Source organism: Garra rufa, chromosome 16 (assembly GCF_049309525.1).
Source record: "Garra rufa chromosome 16, GarRuf1.0, whole genome shotgun sequence".
NCBI classification, from domain to species: domain Eukaryota; kingdom Metazoa; phylum Chordata; class Actinopteri; order Cypriniformes; family Cyprinidae; genus Garra; species Garra rufa.
The window spans coordinates 15597280-15605230 of record NC_133376.1 but is presented as its reverse complement, the minus strand read 5'-3'; positions in this window follow the sequence as shown (position 1 = coordinate 15605230).

Below are 7951 nucleotides of genomic sequence, written 5' to 3'. Positions count from 1 at the left end.
GATATAAAATGACATCAATGTTTTTGTTTAAAATAGCAGGCAGATATTTTAGCAAAGGCAACTATGGTTCATATGTAGTGGAAACGTCCCAGAGACAGAACTAAAGTTCTAGAACCGTGATATTCTAATTGTTATGTATATTTAGACACTAGATTGTGTTCATTTGTTGTTGGCATAATGCTTAAAACTATTTCTTTGGAATGTGTGGTTAATGATTTAATTTCAGGCAAGGTAAATTTAGCGTTTTCATAGGATAATCAGAGTTGATTGACAGCCTGTTTTTATTTTATGTAATGCCTGAGATAGACATCCGAATGGCATTTGTATTGTACCGCTAGATGAGAAAATTTTTGACCTGTAAAAGAGATGGACAAGATGTGGTTTGCAAAGTTGAAACTAAAAGGCCGGGACACACCAACCCGACGCCAACCAACTAGCGCTGGTGAAAGCCGACCGTCTTGTCGCCTCTAGTCGGCTGCGTCTGGGGCGTCTGGGCGATTAAACTGAGCTCGAACACACCGAACTGACGAAAGCCGACTACAAACTAGAAGGTGCTTTCGCGCATGCATGAGGAGATACACCGTTGCGTACCTGCAGATGGCAGTACAGAGAAAAATTGTGCCAGAATTTTAACACTGAAATTGGTGCAGTGCCTTTTCAATGCAACAAAATCTAGTTCTAGTATATATTTGATTTACATTGCATAATTGTGTACAACACTAGGCCTTGTAAATATTTTCAGAATTTTCACTACAGAGTGCAATTGCTAAATAAAACATTTAAACTTTATAATAGTTTTCTAGTGTTATTCGTAATCTAAAAAATGAATAACAAAAGTATTTTTTATCTTCAATAGTATGTATTTACACATATATGGTCAGTGATGTAAAATTGGAATTGTCCAAACAATAAGAATGTAATGTAAAAGTGTATGCAATCTTTTCTTTTTTTTTTTTTAGAAAATGTATTTAATTAAAAGAAATTTCCAGAAAAAGCAATTATGGCTATGGTTAGACAGTCACACCACATAATATTTTGACACTTTACATAATAAAAAAGGACATAAAAGTACACCAGGCGTTTTTTTTTTCTTCCTAAAAGTAAAAGTGGGAAATTGTACTATATATCAGTACAATCAATATCAATATAAGTATAACACATGCTGTACGCACAGTGCGCACACACATATATACAATTATTATTAATTATCTGCTCTCTCTCTATGTATGTGTGTGTGTCTGTGTGTATATATACGGTGCTAGTTGGTTGGCGTCGGGTTGGTGTGTCCCGGCCTTTAAGTTTCAACTTTGCAAACCACATCTTGTCCATCTTTCACAGGTCCAAAAATTTCACATCTAGCGGTACAATACAAATGCCATTCGGATGTCTATCTCAGGCATTAAATAAAATAAAAACAGGCTGTCAATGTATGAATATACATATACATATACATATATATATATATATATATTTCACTAGTTCGCTTTTGCATATAATAAACAGCGTAAAGTTAAGCGTGTTTGGCATGCTGTCCGGGAGAGGGCTCCGAGCTCGGTAGTCATTCCCGAGCCCGGGGCACTCCCCCTGCCCAGGGAGAGGGGTCCGAGCTCGGCCTTTGGCCCGAACCCAATAGCGCTCCCCAAAATGCAAGATAACTGCAGGACAGCAGCCAGGGGCCCCCAAAAAAGGCTTAACTTGCGCTGGAGGGATGCTGGACGATTAGCGGCAGGGAAGCGCGGGAGGAGCTGCTGCGGGCCTTGCAAGGAAAGGAAAGCAGAGAAAACCTTAAGTGGGGTGGCATTCAGGGAAAATGAAGAATGGCGTTCTCTTGGGGGTAGGTACTGCTGCGGCGTAGGGGAAAAATGCTAGGTGCTCTGGGATGGGTGGGTTTTGCTGGGCTAGAGGGGATTGAGCGGGCATTGCTGCTGCGTGGGAAGATAAGCGGGGCGCTCTAGTCGGAGCGGGCATTGCTGCGTAAAAGGGGAATAAGCGGGGCGCTCTAGTCGGAGCGGGCATTGCTGCGTAAAAGGGATAAGCGGGGCGCTCGAGCATGAGCGGGCATGGGGAAATAAGCGGGGCGCTCGAGCGTGAGCGGGCATTGCTGTGGCATGGGGAATAAGCGGGGCGCTCGAGCGATAGCGGGCGTTGCTGCAGTGTAGAAAATGAGCGGGGGCTGCAGCAAAAGCAGGCATTGCGGTGTAAAAGGAATAAGCGGGGCGCTCGAGCGTGAGCGGGCATGGGGAAATAAGCGGGGCGCTCGAGCGTGAGCGGGCATTGGTGCGGCATGGGGAATAAGCGGGGTGCTCGAGCGAGAGCGGGCATTGCTGCAGTGTGGGAAAAATGAGCGGGGGCTGCAGGCATTGCGGTGCGTAAAAGGAATAAGCGGGGCGCTCGAGCGTGAGTGGGCATGGGGAAAATAAGCGGGGCGCTCGAGCGTGAGCGGGCATTGGTGCGGCATGGGGAATAAGCGGGGCGCTCGAGCGAGAGCGGGCATTGCTGCAGTGTGGGAAAATGAGCGGGGGCTGCAGCAAGAGCAGGCATTGCGGTGCGTAAAAGGAATAAGCGGGGCGCTCGAGCGTAAGCGGGCGCTGCTGCGGCGTGGGGGAATAAGCGGGGCGCTCTGGCACGAGCGGGCATTGCTGCAGTGTGGGAAAATGAGCGGGGGCTGCAGCAAGAGCAGGCATAGCGGTGTGTAAAAGGAATAAGCGGGGAGCTCGAGCGTGAGCGGGCATGGGGAAATAAGCGGGGCGCTCGAGCGTGAGCGGGCATTGCTGCAGTGTGGGAAAATGAGCGGGGACTGCAGCAAGAGCAGGCATAGCGGTGCGTAAAAGGAATAAGCGGGGAGCTCGAGCGTGAGCGGGCATGGGGAAATAAGCGGGGCGCTCGAGCGTGAGCGGGCATGGGGAAATAAGCGGGGCGCTCGAGCGTGAGCGGGCATTGCTGCAGTGTGGGAAAATGAGCGGGGACTGCAGCAAGAGCAGGCATAGCGGTGCGTAAAAGGAATAAGCGGGGAGCTCGAGCGTGAGCGGGCATGGGGAAATAAGCGGGGCGCTCGAGCGTGAGCGGGCATTGCTGCGGCGTGGGTAAATAAGCAGGGGTTGCAGCATAAGCGGGGCGCTCGAGCATGAGCAGGCAAGCGGCGGCATGGGAAAATGAGCAGGGGCTGCGGCGAGAGCGGGCATTGATGTGCGTAAGGGAATAGGCGGGGCACTCGAGCATGAGTGGGCATTGCTGTGGCATGGGAAAATAAGCGGGGCGCTCGAGCGTAAGCGGGCGTTGCTGCAGCGTGGGAGAGATGAGCGGGGGCTGCAGCAAAAGCAGGCACTGCAGTGCTTAAATGGCATAAGCGGGGTGCTCGAGCGTGAGCGGGCATGGGGAAATAAGCGGGGCGCTCGAGCGTGGGCGGGCACTGCTGCGGCGTGGGGTAATAAGCGGGGCGCTCTAGCGAGAGCGGGCATTGTTGCAGCTTGGGAAATTAAGCGGGGGCTGCAGCAAGAGCGGGCATTGCAGTGCGTAAAAGGAAAGAGCGGGGTGCTCGAGCCTGAGCGGGCATTCCTGTGGCGTGGGAAAATATGCGGGGGTTGCAGTGCGTAAAGGAATAGGCGGGGCGCTCGAGCGTGAGCGGGCATTGCTGGGGCATGGGGAAATAAGCGGGGCGCTCAAGCGTGAGCGGGCACTGCTGTGGCGTGGGAAATTAAGCGGGGTGCTCTAGCAATAGCGAGCATTGCTGCAGCGTGGGAAAATATGTGGGGGTTGCAGCAAGAGCGGGCATTGCAGTGTGTAAAAGGAATAAGCGGGGAGCTCGAGCGTGAGCGGGCGTTGCTGCGGCATGGGGAAATAAGTGGGGCGCTCGGGCGTGAGCGGGCACTGCTGTGGCGTGGGGGAATAAGCGGGGCGCTCTAGCAAGAGCAGGCATTGCTGCAGCGTGGGAAAATAAGCGGGGGCTGCAGCGAGGGTGGGCATTGCAGTGCGTAAAAGGAATAAGCGGGGCGCTCTAGCAAGAGCGGGCATGGCTGTGGCGTGGGGAAATAAGTGGGGCGCTTGAGTCTGAGCGGGCGCTGCTGTAGCATGGGAGAATAAGCGGGGGCTGCAGCGAGAGCGGGCGTTGTTGTTCTGTAAGGGGAATAAACGGGGTGCTCTAGCGTGGGCGGGCACTGCTGTGGCGTGGGGGAATGGGCGGGGCGCTCTAGCAAGAGCGGGCATTGCTGTAGCATGGGAGAATAAGCGGGGGCTGCAGCGAGAGCGGGCGTTGCTGTTCTGTAAGGGGAATAAACGAGGTGCTCTAGCGTGGGCGGGCATTGCTGTGCGTATAGGAAATAAGCGGGGGCCTCAACAAGAGCCATGCGTTGCAGGGCGTGAGAGAAAAAGCGGGGCGAGCACTGCTATGCATAAGGGGAATAAGCGGGGGGCTGCGGCAGGGCTTTGCATTGCTGCGCGTGTAGGGGATAAGCGGGGGCTTCAACAAGAGCCATGCGTTGCAGGGCGTGGGAGAAAAAGCGGGGCGAGCACTGCTATGCATAAGGGGAATAAGCGGGGGGGGCTCCAGCGGGGGCGCCTATTGCTGCGCGTATAGGAGATAAGCGGGGGCTTGAACAGGAGCCATGCGATGTTGAGCATGGTGGGAAAAGCGGGGCGAGCACTGCTGTGCGTAAGGGAGGCTCCAGCGTATAGGGGATAAGCGGGGGCTTGAACAGGAGCCATGCAATGTTGAGCGTGACGGGAAAAGCAGGGCGTGCATTGCTGCGCGTAGGGGAATAAACTGGGGTTTTAACGAAGACAGGATGTCCCAAGGAAATGGGACGCAGAGGGGGTGGTTGAAGCAGCTAGAGATGGCGTGGACGGGGGTGGGCTGGCGGTAGAACGGGTTGGCCGATTAGGGTTTGGTGGGTTTCCTTGATGAAAGCGCGATCTGATCGGATAGCTTTTGAAAGCGGTCAGAATCTTAAGGGTGATGGGTTGTCTAGGGTCTGGGCGGCTAGGCTGGGTTTTTTGTATGCCTTTGATGAGGAGGGATGTCTGAGAATTGGAAATATGGGGTGAAGGTGAGCCGAATACCAGTTTGTGGAAAAATTGGACTCAGCTGAGGTATCCTTTAATGGAACTGGCTTTGAGGTTTTTATTGGAGTTGAGATGGGAGATAAATGAGGTGACAGTGAGCAGGGAAAAATCGGGGAAAGGTAAGCTATAGGCGGCGTGGAAAGTTTTAAAGCATTTCCATGCTGTAAGGTAGGATTGGAGAGTCCTCGGGGAGACTGCTTGGAGATGGATGCTTCGAGAAGAGGCCTTAGGGGGTGGTTTATGGGAATATCAGTTCTGAATAAGGAGGGACTGGGGTTGGGAGCGGGTCCGCTTCTGAAGCCAGCGATCTGAATTTCTGAAAAGTAAGAAGAGAGAGAGAGTCAGCGATTTGATTCTTTGACCCGGGGATGTGTTTTGCAGTTATGATAAATTGGTCACAAGCTGAAATCCAAATCAAACATCTGAGCAAAGGCATGAGTGCGGGGGAGCGGGAACGGCCTTTGTTAATGCAGTGCACGGTAGCTGCGTTGTCGTATTGGACGACGATGCTGGTGGCGGACCATTCTTTGCCCCATAGGGAAGCTGCGGCCACTAATGGGTAAAGCTCGAATAGTGCTGAGGATGATAGCTGGAGGGGTGAATTTGCCAACTCGGGGGGCCAGGTAGAAGAGAACCAGCGGCCCCGGAGGAAACCTCCGAAGCCGACGGAGGGGGCGGCGTCAGTATATAATTCGATATCGATTGGGGAAGAAACCAAACTGCTGTAAAAGAACGATAAGCCGTTCCACTGTTTAAGGAAGGAAATCCATAAGCTGAGCTCCTTGCGGCAAGCATCAGTTATGGAAATGCGGTCCTCAAGGGCGTGGGCGGAGGAGGAGAGGGAGAGGAGATGGGAGATAAAGGGGCGGCCTTGTGGGATGATGCGCATCGCAAAATTTAGATGACCCAGAATGGATAGCAGCTCGCGTTTTGTACAGCTACAGTTTGTTAACAAAGTGGAAGCTACTAAAATTGTTCTGTCAATCTTTTCTTTGGGCAGGGAAGCCAGGAATTTTTTGGAAATCTAAATTGATGCCCAAAAAATTCGATGGAAGTGCTAGGACCCTCGGTTTTGTCTTGGGCGAGGGGAATCCCGAGCTCTGAGAAAAGCTTTGGGTTGTCAAGAGGTGTGTGGCTGGGACGGAACCTGGGGGTGAGATGATTAAGAAATCGTCTAAAAGATGGATCAGATAGGGTAATTTGTAATTGTTGGAGAGGATCCAGCAAATTGCCTCCGACAGCGTGTCGAAGATTTTTGGACTGCTTTTGCAACCGAATGTGAGGCGTACGGCGAAATAGAATTCGTTTTTCCAGCGAATGCCAAATAAGTGCCAGAATCTGGGTGGATGGGCATAACTTTGAAAGCAGAAGTAATGTCGACTTTGGCCAACCAAGCGCTGCGACCTGCCTTTTTAATCAAGGTAGTAGCTTGGTCGATGTCGTGGTAGTGAAGAGAAAACTCTTCGAGCGGAATGAGGCTGTTAATGCTAGGGAATGGGGAATTATGCGGAGATAAAAGATCAATTAAAAGGAGGGACAAGAAAGGGGCTTATCATGAAATTTGGGTCTATTTCTTCTTTGATTAGGCCGTCCACTATTATGGGTTCGGTGGGAGCGTAGTGGAGATTTGGGCAGATGAGGTTTGGGAGGGGAGGCTCAGGATGCCGGGGTGGAATCCATGTGTGAGACCTGCTAGTATCTGGGTCCTGATGGAGTTGGAAACTGGGGGAGGTTCCTGAGCTAAAGCGTTTGGCGGGGCTGGAAGGGGTGTGGCTGAGGCCAATGAGAAGGGAGGACGGGCCTGAGGAGGAGGGAAAGTGGCTACCGGGACCGGTAGTGGCGGTAAACCTGAGCTGCAGCCGTCTCCTGGGACGGAAAAAAGGGGGGAAAGAGAGGGGGAAATGGCGTGCGTCGGAGCCTGCGAGGATAGAGGCATGCTCGCGCTGGGGACGGCTCCTGGGGCGGAGGAAACAGAAGGGAAGAGAGGGGGAATGGGGAGCGCCGGTGCTTGTGGCATGAGCGGGGGAATGCTCGTGCTATGAGCGGAAGGCGGTGCTGCGGACCATGAGAAGGGGAGAGAAAGGAGGGGCAAGGGTTGCGGACGGGAATCGGCTGCTGGAGTGGGCGAGCTCGTGCTGCTGCGGCGGCTTGTGGAGGCGATGGCCGGCTCTCTGACAGCATGAGCAGCGAGCTCCCGCTTCGAGGATCGAGCGGGATGGGCGTGGCTGGAGACTGCGGTGTCCGGGGCGTGGCCCAAGCTCGGTGACGGCCTTCTGCTGCGTCCTGACATGGAGTAGGGGGCTCTGCGGCCCGAGCGCGCTCTGCCTGAGGCCCTTGCAGAGCTCGGCTACGGTCCATTTTCCCTTGGCTGGGGCGCAGGAGAAGGCTGGAGCGTAAGAAGACGCTGGGGAAGATGGTGGAGACGGCGTAAGCTGGCGTCTCGGAGCAGTGTTGTTTTTTGACAACCAATTGCAATAAGGAATGTTTTAAAACATAAAACACAAACAAGGATGGAATGCTAAAACGGCTTGCCATACTAGTATGGCAAAGAGTATTTTAATGCTAAAACGGCTTGCCATAGCGGCATCAAAACGTTTAAGGTTTTGATTGGCATGCACAATAAGCAGAAATGTCATGCATTTTAAACGTCTGACGGACCACCCGTCTCATCAACGAAAACTCACGCACGTCTCGTCATGTTTTAGTCATCAACGAGCCATTTTTATCTCGTCATCGTCTCGTTATCGTCATGAAAAGTGGCGTCAACGAAATGATTTCGCCATCGTTGACTAAAACAACACTGCTCGGAGTGCGTGATGCAGCGGCGGGCTCGATTAGTGGATCCTGCGGAGCGCTGGTGGCCTGGGCGGCGACCTGGATGAAGGCTGGATGA